Source organism: Oryctolagus cuniculus, chromosome 8, assembly GCF_964237555.1.
Source record: "Oryctolagus cuniculus chromosome 8, mOryCun1.1, whole genome shotgun sequence".
NCBI classification, from domain to species: Eukaryota; Metazoa; Chordata; class Mammalia; order Lagomorpha; family Leporidae; genus Oryctolagus; species Oryctolagus cuniculus.
In genome coordinates, this window is record NC_091439.1 from 135,512,185 (window position 1) to 135,526,243 (window position 14,059).

General features: G+C 39.2%; 1 protein-coding gene and 1 pseudogene across 6 annotated transcripts in view; one reads left to right on the forward strand and one right to left on the reverse strand.

The window, feature by feature from the left end:
- Window positions 1-14,059, forward strand: part of FSTL5 (follistatin like 5) — an 837,077-nt gene that overhangs the window by 503,618 nt on the left and 319,400 nt on the right. The gene's annotated exons all lie outside the window — the stretch shown is intronic.
- On the reverse strand, window positions 6,826-7,452 carry LOC138843451 (NADH dehydrogenase [ubiquinone] iron-sulfur protein 4, mitochondrial pseudogene; annotated as a pseudogene).

Consider the following 14,059-nt stretch of genomic DNA (forward strand, 5'->3'; position numbering starts at 1 on the left):
TGGGAGTAATACTTAATGAAATCATTTCCACACAATTTTTAACTGTATGCTGTATTATTGAAAATAAAGCATTAAGGCCACGCCGTGGCTCACTAGGCTAATCCTCCGCCTGTGGTGCCGGCACCCCGGATTCTAGTCCCGGTTGGGGCACCAGGTTCTGTTCCTGTTGCTCCTCTTCCGGTCCAGCTCTCTGCTGTGGCCCGGGAAGGCAGTGGAGGATGGCCCAAGTGCTTGGACTCTGCATCCGCATGGAGACCAGGAGAAGCACCTGGGTCCTGGCTTCGGATCGGCGCAGTGCACTAGCCATAGCGGCCATTGGGGGGTGAACCAACGGCAAAGGAAGACCTTTCTCTGTCTCTCTCTCTCACTGTCCACTCTGCCTGTCAAAAAAAGAAAGAAAGAAAGAAAAATGAGAGAGAGAGAGAGAGAGAAAGAAAGAGAGAGAGAGAGAGAGAAAGAGAAAGAAAGAAAGAAAAAAAGAAAGAAAGAAAGAAAGAAAGAAAGAAAGAAAGAAAGAAAGAAAGAAAGAAAGAAAGAAAGAGAGAAAGAAGAAAGACAGCATTAAGTAATCTTAAAACAGTTGTTAGGGAGAGTTGCAGGTTGATGCCCCCTCACAGGAGGCACCAAACTGTTAGGAAAAGAGGTACAGAATAGAGAAGAGGCAGTGTATGAATTTACAGCCAGACCGAATTTATTCACAGAAAATAAATTCATAGAGGTGGGTGACCAGCTGCCCTTGTGCAGATGATGGAACATGTGACAGAAGGCCCCAACTCCCAGGGGCCAGCCCTTTTTATATTTTAGGAGGGCTAGGATGCGGATGGGGTAGGGGCACCAGGGAGAGTAATTCCTGGAGCTGGTCTTTCAAGTGTTCTGAGCAACTGGTCTTTTAGGTGGCCATGGAGGGTGGGGTATGAAGGCAGTAGAGTGTGAGACCCAATTGAGATTCAAGGGCAAGGAATGCATTCCAATGCTCATCTGTCTTTTGGCAATGAGGGAGAATGGCTGAGGCTTATGTCTTTGTTCCATCAGTTGTTATGTATTTCTTACTTTTTTATTAAATAATTAGAAATAGACATATTTAGAAGTACAGCTATTTGGTAGATTAAAATGTTTTTAAAATATCCTATTTTATAGTCTTTTTTGCCTTTAAATATATATAATGTGTTCATGTATACATACATATATATGTATATATATTATATATATAGCAATATTAGACAACTCAGCTGAGTCAGACCAGATTACAATGCTGATCTTAGGTACTGATGATATCGGAATGTGACCCCTTAAAATTGCATTGGAATGTGGCCCCTTAAAGTTATATCAGAATTTGGGGTGCCATACGATATCACCATACTCTTATTAATATATCTCCAATATTAATAAGCCCAACTGGGTTCTTGCCTAATATTTAGAGAAGAATTCTTAATACTGGCATAAATGAACGAGGCAGCATGGTACGTTTTAAACTTTTATTTAGTGCGAAAGATGCATAGGAGAGTGAGGGCTTTATCTAAGAAAGAGAGGTAGATCTGGGTTCATTCCGAGCACCAGGAACCAGCCACATGGAGGAGCATCTAGGCCAGGAAGCCTAGGGCGGGTGGTAGGAAAAGGCCGGACACACCCTGTTCCAGACTTTTAATCCACTCTCAAAGGGGAGTGGTTAATTAACCTGATTGGCTGGTGAGTACCCAGGTGTGGCCAGGTAAGGGCAAGAGGTGACACAGGGACGTGGTGAAGGTATCAGGTAGGGCGAGTGACTCAAAGAGGCGTGTTGAAGGCGTGGTCTTCCAGCTCACAAACCTATTCAATTTTAACCTGTATGCCTGCCTACTTCACTGAGGTATAAGACCTCTACAGGAACCCGATCTCTTCTCTTCTCTGCCATAAGTACAGGCACAACACTTGGGCATGCAAGCCCAGGAGATTGCTCCCAGGAACAATATTTTTAAAATATTTATTTGTTTATTTGAAAGTCAGGATTACAGAGTGGGAGGGGGAGGGGAAGGAGGAGAAGGTGGGGGAGAAGGATAGGGGGAAGAGGAACAGGGAAAGGGAGGGAATATTCCATCAGCTAGTTCACTCGCCAAATGGCTGCAACAGCTAGGGCTGGGCCAGGCTGAAGCCAGGAGCCAGCAGCTTCTTTCTGGTCTCCCACATGAGTGCAGGTGCCCAAATACTTGGCCATCTTCTGCTGCTCTCCCAGGCACATTAGCAGTGAGGTGGATCAGAAGTGGAGCAGCCAGGACTAGAGCCAGCCCCCATGTGGGATGCCAGCGCTTATCAGACTATGCTACACAGCAGGCCACAAGGAGCAAGATCTATTTGCTTTCTTCCGCTGAAGAGAGTAAGACATACCTTGACTGAAAAGTTAGCCGAAATTCCTCTGTGTGGCTTCTGCATATGGAGTATCCTTCACATAGTCTTTCCTGCTAAACTGTTCAGTTACAGACCTCAGTTCCTGACACAGTCACTGTTTACCTACTGAGCATATGGGACCCTATCAAACAGTCTTATCAGGATGATCCTTCACAGGGTGGCACCCCTGTGGGGCAGCAGGGTTAGGCTAAAACAGTGTTAGGCTGAAATCGCTGGGCCATGAGGCTCTGATCAGCCATGGAGCATTTTGCTTTCTAAGAAAGGATGCAGATTGCTTCTTATTTTTAGGACTATTTTGATCAATGGCTGGGGCAGCTATCGAGCAAAGGAGCCAAAGGGCACGAAGATCCCCACTAAATAGTTCCCTGTTGTGTGGTTTTTATTCTGTGCAAGCCTTGTTTTGAATCAGCTGTACTCAACCTTTTAATGTTTCTTTCCTCATTAGTATTCTTTCCCACTTAAGCTTTCTTCTCAAGGAAATCTGTTTTATTACAATGTCAAGGCTGTAAAACTTTGAATTTTAGTTTTCTATCAAAATGTGTGTTTTTGTGTGTTAATGGTGACATTTGGAACTTGAACTATGCTAAGATTTATTTATTACAAAAATAATGAATATAGTGTCAGAGAATAGGACTGATCTTCATTTGAATTTGGCATATTTATCTAGTTAACCAAAAATGGCTTTGTTTTTTGCAAGACATTATAGATAGTTTGGGCTTTTTTCCACTGAAGAATTACAAAAATCTTTTTGATTTGGCTGTAGCAGAATATTTTTAAGAGAAATTTATGCAGCTTTACAAAATTTGTTAAAATGAGGAAGGTTAAAGGTACTGCCTTAGGGACAGGCTCAGCATTTCAGATGCTACTTGTAGTGTCGCAACTCCTATCCAGAATACCTGAGATTCAGTCTCAAGTCCTGCTTCCAATCGCAGACCCTGGCTGATGCGCTCTGGGGAGCAGCGTGTAAAGCCCCGAGTAGTTGTTCCCTGCCAGCCACCTGGAAGGTGCGGACTGAGTTCTAGGATCCTGAATCCTACATAGCTGTTGTGGGCGTTGGCATATGATGGAGTGGATGGGTCATCTCATTCTCATTCTCTCTCTCTCTCCCTTAAAAAAAAAAAAAGGAAAGAAAAGATATACACTCAATAAGATCTTCACAAAATTGAGAAACTTACTACAAATACTTAAAGCTTGCTACACATAATAAGACTAGGAGCACTAACATGTTTAAAAAGCCGGCACCATGGCTCACTTGGTTAATCCTCCGCCTGTGGCACTGGCATCCCATATGGGCACCGGGTTCTAGTCCCGGTTGCTCCTCTTCCAGTCCAGCTCTCTGCTGTGGCCCGGGAGTGCAGTGGAGGATGGCCCAGGTGCTTGGGCCCTGCACCCGCATGGGAGACAAGGAGGAAGCACCTGGCTCCTGGCTTCGGATCAGCCCAGCGCTGGCATTGGCAGCCATTTGTAGGGTGAACCAGTGGAAGGAAGTTGTTTCTCTCTGTCTCTCTCACTGTCTATAACTCTACCTCTCAAATAAAAAAAAAAAAAAAAAAAAAAAACTTCAAAAAAATCCACAAAACACAGACTGCAGTATTTATTTCACTATTTTCCTCAAATCAAATTTCCCATATCAAATCTGAGATCTGTACAGATCATGTAAGTTAGAATTTATATAAATTCTCAGTCTGTGTATTTTAAATCTAGAACATTAAACAAAAAGTGTGCAGAGCATTATTCACAATTTCTGATTTAATTGCATAATTGTTCATATCTCCTCTTTGTTGAGCTGATGAAGACAAAGGACCTTAAATGTGAGTTTCTAGGTGTAGCATTCAATTAGGTGGAAATACTGCAACTGCGCCGTCTTTACCTGGGATTTTTTAAAGACCTGTAGTTTCAAGGTAAGAGAAGTTCATGTTTAAAGTAATTAAAGCGATATTCATATGCAGAAAAGATGTGTCCATAGTTTTAGGTGAGTTAAAACCTTCATCGTATGGCAATAATCGTAGGCCTGTAGAATTCTTAAGTTTATGGCTTATTTTAAAGACAAGTGAGAACAAGTGAAGACAGTCTGTGCCTCTTCAATTTCAGACCTCTGTGGAATGTTAGAACATAAGTAAATGTGATTGATCCTTTCATTAATAGTTTGCAAACTTCTCTCAAGCAAGAATGAGAATAAGTAAAGTAGATGAGCAAAAATTGGTGATTAATCAAAAAACAAAACCTGATTTCTTTCAAAGAAAAATTAAAAGAGACAAGTGGAAAAGTCATGGAAGACTTTCTACTAGAGGATGGCCACAGAGATAAAGACTTCGCAGAAGCATCATGCATGGAGTCACAAAGCACTGTGGTTAGCAAGAGACAAAGCGGAAGAGGACTCCACAGAGGAGGGATCGGTGTTAACCGCATTAGGCTATCTGTGTTTGTTAACAGGCACTAGGTTTCCACCCCAACTCCAGGATGATGACATTGCAAAGATACGCTTTGCAGCTCTTGAAAATTGTATTTCTTGGGTCCCTGTCACCCACTTGGGAGGCCCAGAGGGCTACAGAGTTCCACCTGGCCCAGCCCTAGCTGCTACGGGTATTTGAGAAGCGAAACAAGGATGGCAGATCTCTATATTTCTAGGTTTCAAAAAAAAATTAAAGCAACAATCTTGTCTAAATGTTTGACAGAGGGAAACATCAAGGGAGTTTTCCTCAGGTCTTGCTTCATGTGATTTCATGGAGAGCCGCAGAGTTGACAGGGAGTAGTTTGAACGATTTTGTTTCTCAAAGCATTTGTTAAGTCTTTTGGTGATTTAAGTTGGACTTCAGTTAAAGCAATCCCCATTAAAATATACTTTTGGGGAAATAAACTTGTTCATAGACTGATATCTTGAATGATTTGTGTGGAATAATCGGATTACTTTCCATCTGGCTGAGCCTCTGCCCTGGGAATGTATTTTGATTGGATGTTAAGAAGAGAGAAGAAATGTTAATTGTTTGCATGCCAGACTTGGGAATAATGCCGCTAGCAGTAGGTAGTATTACCTTTGGGCTGGCTTGACTTTTTTTGTTGTGTTAGACTCTGGAAGTAGCAAGTCTCTCTTAGGGTCTGTAGAAACTCATCATATTCTAGTATTCACAGAAATCTCAAAGCTTTTAAAAAATACAGTGGTAGTTTATTAACTCAGTAGTATATAAAAGAGAGCGATTTTCATGAATTCTGTATGTGATTATTTATGCTTGGTTTTCTAAACAGTGAATGAGTAGAATCCAATAGATCATATTTCAAGAACTCATGCACTTTATAGGAGTATAAAAATGGCAGAATAGTGTTTCAGGAAATGGAAAACTTCTTGCAAAAGATTACAGAGTATTTTGGTCCTAGAATCTCAGTTGAAACTACTCAACTATGCATTTTTAGTGAAAGCAGCGTAGCACAATAGCATAGACAATAGAGCTTTAAATCTGTAGGGCTGTGTTCCAGTACAGCTCTATTTACAAAAATAGGTGGTAGGCCAGATTTGGTTCATGGATGCAGTTTGCCAAGCCTAGGACCATGGGAACATTTGATATGAAGAAGGCTCTACTGTACTCAATTTTCTGTATTCTGGCTGAGTTAATACTCTAATTGCACACATATGGTGATAGGCATTGTGTTCCTAAAAAAAAAAAAAAAGGCTAAGAACTAAGAACTTGTCAATAATCTTGAAAGTGACAAGTAAAAGAAAAGCTCTCTAGACAGAAATGCCTTTAGCGTTGAAAAGGGCAATTCATTAGCTGATCAGGGTTGGATTGCCTTGAGAACAGCCCACTCCCCTTTTTTGGTAACTTTCTGTTCATCAGTCGTGTGAAGCTTTTGACCAGGCATTAGAAGGGGGATTCCCAGGCTCAGAGCTGACACTGGCAAATAAACCTCAACCTTTCCCTGTTGTAAATGCATAAATTGGCACTCCAGTATAAACAAAGGTATCTTGCGATTTTGATTAGCTCAGTCAATCCCAAGTAGCCTAATTAATTCTGGATGAATTGTTAAATGTGTTTCTGGATTTGCATAGCAGAGGGCCAGCCTTTGGATCCTGCAAAGAGCTATCAAAGTGAACAGCCAGTGCTCAGGTTCCCCATCATGCATATCTATTTTCTGTAACATGTGAGATGGTCTAACGACAAAACTTCCTAGTGAAGGCAAACGCTCTGTTTCATCAGTGATCACTGTGCATTATTAGGCAAATAATCATTGTTAGCTGAATTGTTTTAATTAGGCAAGCTGTATTATTTTAAAAATTACATTGAAAGGCTCAAATGCAATTAGACTACATGGAAAATAGAATTTATGCATTGTTTGTTTTTGGCAGTTTTAAGGTCAAATTTGAGATTAAGAGATATGTTATATGTGGGCTATAGATACTGCACAGCTGACTTTATTCATGGACAGGACAGAGATACAGTGAGTGCCAACCTATTTTGTGGATGCTTTTGTTCTTTTGCTCCCAGCAAAGTTTGTGCCGTGAGACTTGGACTTGGGCTTTGGAACCGTCCTTTCCTCCACGTCATTGTTCCATCCACTTTTTGTCTGCAAAGGCAGATGCATCTTCCTTAGCACTGCAGGTTAGATCCCTGTTGGACTAGGAATCTAGTCCAGCCCATCTGGACTAGGGATGTAGGCCCAGCCCATCAAAGGGTTTTTCCATGGTTCCCTAGTATCAAATTCCATCTTCCATTTCTTTGTGTTGTTTACTCCAGACTGCCTGCTATTGCAAGGTGGAACAAAAGTCTAGACTTTTCTAATTTGGGAGGTAGTGATATCCAGCTGTTCATCCACTGTTATGAGTTGCCTGTCTCGAGTTTGGTCTGGTGCCAACCTCCACGTGGAAGTGCTCAACTACATGGTTGGAACCTTAGAAACAGAAATGGCAGCTATAGAAACAGAAATGGCAGCTATCGCCACTGCACTTCTCCCCAGACCTGCCTCAGCGCCACTGACACTGACCCACTGCCTCCTTGCTGCAGACAAACGCAGAGGACAGAATTCATTAATTAATTCTGACTGTAATCTATATTTATTAAAGACAACAATTACTGTCATGTGACTGACTGTAACACTAACAATCAGGGCTGCCTTGAGGTAAGATGAAGGAATGACCACAGGTTAGCATTCTTTCTTTACAGCTATAATAACGTTTTAAATGGCAATGAACATGTAATTAACATACAGAAAACCAGTGATTAACTAATTGCTTTGTCTTGACTGACAAGTGAGAATTCTCAGCAAGTTCTACATGTTAGATCATTTCCTTCATGTGTATATGCAATTTCTATTCTACATCTACTGCAGTAAATTCCATTTTAGGTGACCATCATTAAGTTGAAAATTTATACTAAAGACAACAAATTCATTCAGTATTTCTTTGTGAATTTTGAATACAGTCACAAATTTTCTCAAATCATGCATAGAATTTGCCCCCAACAAATCTCACAGGAGCAGCCATACTTGATTTTATTTCAACATTTCATTGATATTTTTACGATGCTTTTTGAAAGTAGGAGAGTGATTCTCACTATAGTAGGTGGTTTTTTGAAAGACAACTGTTTTCTTTGTTTATATTTATTTGCAAGGTTGAAGGACAATGATAAAGAGACTTAGAGAGACCCATTTGCTGGTTCACTCCCCAGATGCCTGCAACAGTCAATGACTGGCTAGCCCAAAGCCAGGAGCCAGTAACCCTCCCCAGATCATCCAAAGGGGTGGCACAGACCAAAGTACTTGAGCCATCACCTGCTGCCTCTCAGTTTGCACCCCAGCTGAAATCCAGTTTGGACACAGAATCAAGACTTGGACTTAGGCACTCCTCTTATATGGGATGTAAGCTCCCCAACAGCATCTTATCACTGTGCTAAACACCTGTGTTGTCTTATTTTTTTTAAGCATTCATATATTACAGTTTCTTTTATCAGTTTATTTTACGTGTGAGTCTGTAATCCCTACTGAGTTAAGTTTTTGGTGAATGATTTAAGGTTTGGATCTAGATTCATTGTGTGTGTGTGTGTGTGTGTGTGCACGTGTAGTTCCTACAGAATTTATTGACAAGATTATTTTCTGCACTATATTTCTTTACTCTTTGTAAAAGATCAGTTCACTGTATTGTGTGGGTCTGCCACTAGCCTCTCTGTCCATTGGTCTATTTGCTCATTCTTTTACCAATACCACTCTGTCTTGACTGCTGTAGCTTTATAGAAAGTCTTCAACTGGAAGTAGTAATTCCGCCAGCTTTGTTTCTTCCCTTCAGCATTGCACTGGCTAGTCTGGATCTTTTGCCTCTTTTTATATAAACTTCAGAATCGTTTGTTGATGTGTGCAAAATAATTTGGCAAGATTTTGACTGAGATTGCATTCAGTCAAAAGATCATTTAAGAAGAACTGACATCTTCACAATATTGAGTATTACTGTCAATGAAAATCAAATCAAATAATTCCTCCATCTAATTAGTTTTTTAATTTCCTTCATTAAATATTTGTAGTTTTCTTATAAATTTTATGGATTCAAATTGCATTTATACTTGATCATTTCATGTCTTGGGGTGCCAATGCAAGTAGTATTATGTTTTAATTTCAAATTCCACTTAATTATTGCTGCTCTGTGGGAAAGTGAGTACCTTTTCATTTTAACCTTATTTCTTACAGTCCTTCTATAATTGCTTATTAGTTCCAGAAGAGTATTTTTTGTTGGTTCTTTAGGATTTTCTACATAATCAATCATGTCACCCACAAAAACAGTTTAATTTTTCCTTCCAAATTTGTATACCTTTAATTTCCTTTTCTTATCTTACTGTGCTAGCTCAGGTTTCCCGTATGCTAAAAAGCAGTGGTGACTTCTTTACATTGTTCCCAACAAAATCACCAGCTGTGATTTACCTGGAGTTGTTTTTTTTTTTGTCAGTATTCCTTATCAAGTTGAGAAAGTTTTCCCTATGGATCATTACCCTCTCTGGATAGTTTACTGAGAGGTTTTTTTTAATTATAAATACTAGAGTTTGGTAAATGTCTTTTCTACATTTCTTGATAATATCATGTGATTTTTATTCATTTAGTTTGTTGACATGAGGGATTACATTAAATTTATTTGAATATTTGCAATAAATTCCGCTTGTTCATTATATTATATTCTGCTCATAATTCTTTTTTATTTATTTTTTATTTATTTATTTATTTATTTATTTATTTTTGACAGGCAGAGTGGACAGTGAGAGAGAGACAGAGAGAAAGGTCTTCCTTTTGCCGTTGGTTCACCCTCCAATAGCCACGGCGGCCGGCGCGCTGCGGCCGGCACACCACGCTGATCCGATGGCAAGAGCCAGGTGCTTATCCTGGTCTCCCATGGGGTGCAGGGCCCAAGCACTTGGGCCATCCTCCACTGCACTCCCTGGCCACAGCAGAGAGGTGGCCTGGAAGAGGGGTAACCTGGACAGAATCCGGCGCCCCGACCGGGACTAGAACCTGGTGTGCCAGTGCCGCTAGGCGGAGGATTAGACTATTGAGTCACAGCGCAGGCCTCTGCTCTTAATTCTTTTAACACATTGTTAAACTCAGTTGAATACCACTTTGATGGTGACTTTGGCTTTGTGTTCATAAGAGATATTCTCTTAATATTTTTGCTGCTGCTATAATATCTTTATCTGCTTCAGGTATTTCAATAATGTTGACCTTCTAGAATGAGTTGGAAGTATTTCCTGTACTTTGATCTTCTGATAGAGATTGTAGAAGATTTGTGTAATATCTGCCTAAAGTGTTTGGCAGAATTCACTAGGAAATCCATCTGAACCTAGTGTTTTATATTTTGGAAGATGTTGAATTATTGTTTCAGTTTTTTAACAGATGTTAAGTGAAGTGTATTAATATTGACTGTGTTTATATGTGTGAGTTTGGGCAGACCGTCTCATTTAGGAAACTGTTCCATTTTATATAGATTCAAATCTGTGGAAATAGGCTTATTTGTAGTGTTCTTCATGATCATTTTATTGTCTGTGGAACCTCTGTTGATGTCGCTTGTTTCATTTCTGGTATTAGGAGTTCGCATGATTTTTCCTTTTTTACTTTATTCCTTAGCTATCCTAATTTAAGGCTTACTGATTTTATGTTTTCAGGAAATGAACTTTTGGCTTCATTTATTATCTCTGTTGATTTCCTGGTTTCAATTTCACTGATTTTTGGTCTAATTTTTAAATATTTTTCTTCTCCTTACTTAGGATTTAATTAGCTATTATGTTTTTAATTTTTCTGAGGTGAAAGTTTAGATTATTGCTTTTTGATTTCTTTGATCTATGTGCCTATGCATCTATCTTTTTAGTATAATTGTTCTGTAATATATCTAGACAGAATTTTCTGCCTTCTGACCTCTTTGAACAAGGTCCTGAAGTCCTTCTTTCTTTGTGTTTGTCACCCCTAGTGGGTTTGCTTATGTTACCATCATGATCACAGGATGGCAACCGAAGCTTCAGTTAATTGTTCCTCACATGGTAGCATCACAAATAGAAAACTAAAATAAAATCAAGATCAGCGTTTACATCATGGGTAATTATGAAGAGTAACTGAATCCACTGCCTAGACTAGTGACAGGAAAATATTATGTGCTCAGTGAATCATTTAATTTTTTACTCTCACCCATGTCCTGCAAGAACAACTCACTTGTAAAGAGAATTTAGTCTTGATGATTAGAATTTGCCATATCAAAAACTATTATTGCAACCTATATTCTTATAATGTTAAAATTATTCAGTGGTCTGCATTCGTGAACTTTTCCAAATCGTAAGTCAAAATGGACTTGACTACTGTGAGTGGACAAGTAGTTCTCTCAGTTGGATACTCTTTTTGTTATGCCTAATTTCAAATGGAAATATTCTTCATACAAAAGAATCAATTGTTACTGTCATACATATCATTGAATACATACATTAGTTTTCATTTTAGTTTAAAATTGAACTGTATATAATTCATTTGAAAGAGATATTTAATGAAATGGAACTGAAAACTTGAATAGTAATTGTACTCTATAAGATCACTAAAAGGATATCCAAATCATGAATAAAATAAAGAAAATGAAACTCATTATTGTTATATGTAAAACTACTTGGAGTAGCATCAACATATAGTTTTGGCTATAGTATTATATTGATCTTATTATATGGAGTTATACAGAGAATGAACAATTAAATTCTAATTTTGCACAAGAGTTTCTGCTTCATTGTTTTACAGAAATGGTTTAAGTCTCTAATTCATGATTTTCAGTAACTTATCAATCTCACAAATGGCATAGGAAAAAACTTAGCAGTTTTTCCTTTTAGCAACTAAACATTTTTTTAAACTTTTATTTAATGAATATAAATATCCAAAGTACAGCTTATGGATTACAATGGCTTCCCCCCTATAACGTCCCTCCCACCCACAACCCTACCCTTTCCCACTCCCTCTCCCCTTCCATTCACATCAAGATTCATTTTCGATTCTCTTTATATACAGAAGATCAGTTTAGCATACATTAAGTAAAGATTTCAACAGTTTGCTCCCACACAGAAACATAAAGTGAAAAATACTGTTTGAGTACTAGTTACAGCATTAAATCTTAATGTCCAGCACACTAAGGACAGAGATCCTACATGAGGAGTAAGTGCACAGTGACTCCTGTTGTTGACTTAACAAATTGACACTCTTGTTTATGGCATCAGTAATCACCCTAGGCTCTTGTCATGAGTTGCCAAGGCTATGGAAGCCCCCTGAGTTCACTGACTCTGATCATATTTAGACAAGGCCATGGTCAAAGTGGAAAGCAACTAAACATTTTTATTTATATTTTTATTTTAAGTCCTTCTTATCCATTCAGAATATTTGGCAAAAATAATTTTATTCTCCCTCCCTTCTTCAGAGATATCCTCTCTACTTTTTTGATTCTGTTATCCTAGACTTAGAAAACTCTTCACTTCCCAGTTAGGCCCCTCCTCTTTTTTTTTTTTTTCTGTCATATAAAGATATTTAGAAAAAGCATCTGCTATCATTTCAAACATCTAGAGTATTCCCAGAGTGTTTACCCTGAATGCCACATAACTTTTGGCTTTTTCATGACTTCAGGCTAATTTGGTCTTTGGAAGCATGCCCTGGTAAGTCAATTATGCTTATACTGGGCTTCTATTACTCATGGAGAAAGTTTAAACTCTTTTTTTTTTATTATTTGAGAGGTAGAATTGAGAGGTACAGACAGTGAGGGGGATAGAAAGAGAGAAAGGTCTTCCATCACTGGTTCACTCTCCAAATGGCCACAATGACCAGAGCTGGGCCAATCCGAAGCCAGGAGTCAGGAGCTTCTTCAGGGTTTCCCATGTGGGTGCAGCCTAAGCGCTTGGGCCATCTTCCACTGCTTTCCAAGGCCGTAGCAGAGAGCTGGATAGGAAGAGGAACACCTGGGACCAGAACCTGTGCCCATATGGGGTGCCAGCACCGCAGGCAGAGGACTAACCTACTGTGCCACAGCGCTGACCCTGAAAGTTTATACTCTTACTGAAGGCATAAAGGGACTTAGATTTTCATTTTCTTCCCTAGAAAAATTGTCACTAGACTTTTGATTTTTATACCAGTAGGAAAGGTTTGGGATTAAACACTCAGCTCTACAAGCCCATAGATAGCTAAGAACTTTAGGCTCATTTTTAGCCATGTGGATTAACTAATTAACATAGCGTTTATAATTAACTAATTAACATAGCGTTTATAAGAGTTCAATTTTTATTCCTACTGCTTTGCAGGAGATCTTCATTATACTTATGAGATGATGCTTGTTTGTTTTATCGATGGAAAGTAACTTTTCTTGCTTGTTGACATGCATGTTTAACTTAATTAATAGTATCTTTTGAAAATACTCGCTCTAAATTGTAATGTGATTTCCTTAATGATGAATTTTTTCTGTCATGTTTAAGAAATATTCACCTACCCAAGATTATGAAAGTACTCTCTGTTCTATCATTCTGGAAGCATCAAACTTGTACGTTAAACTTTAATAATCCTCATATTAGATCACTTCTTCTGTTCTCATTTCCTTTTTGCGTCTTTGAGCTTCCATTGAGGATCATGTTCCTTTACCTGAAAGAAAATCCTTTAGAACTTTAAGGAGGCGGGCGCCGCGGCTCACTAGGCTAATCCTCCGCCTTTCGGCGCCGGCACACCGGGTTCTAGTCCCGGTCGGGGTGCCGGATTCTGTCCCGGTTGCCCCTCTTCCAGGCCAGCTCTCTGCTGTGGCCCGGGAGTGCAGTGGAGGATGGCCCAAGTGCTTGGGCCCTGCACCCCATGGGAGACCAGGATAAGTACCTGGCTCCTGCCATCGGATTGGCACAGTGTGCCAGCCACAGCGCGCCAGCCGCGGCGGCCATTGGAGGGTGAACCAACGGTAAAGGAAGACCTTTCTCTCTTTTTCTCTCTCTCACTATCCACTCTGCCTGTCAAAAATAAAAATAAATAAATAAATAAATCTATAAAAAGAACTTTAAGGAAGGCTTCTAGATTTACTTTCTTTACCTTTTTAAAAAAGTATGTATCTTAAAAATTATGCACAATTATAAAATGCTAATTGATATTATTTTTTAAGGACTTCCAAGAAATTGTCATATTACTTTCATGTTTCTGCTTTTCCTGGTGAAATTCATTACCTCTCAAA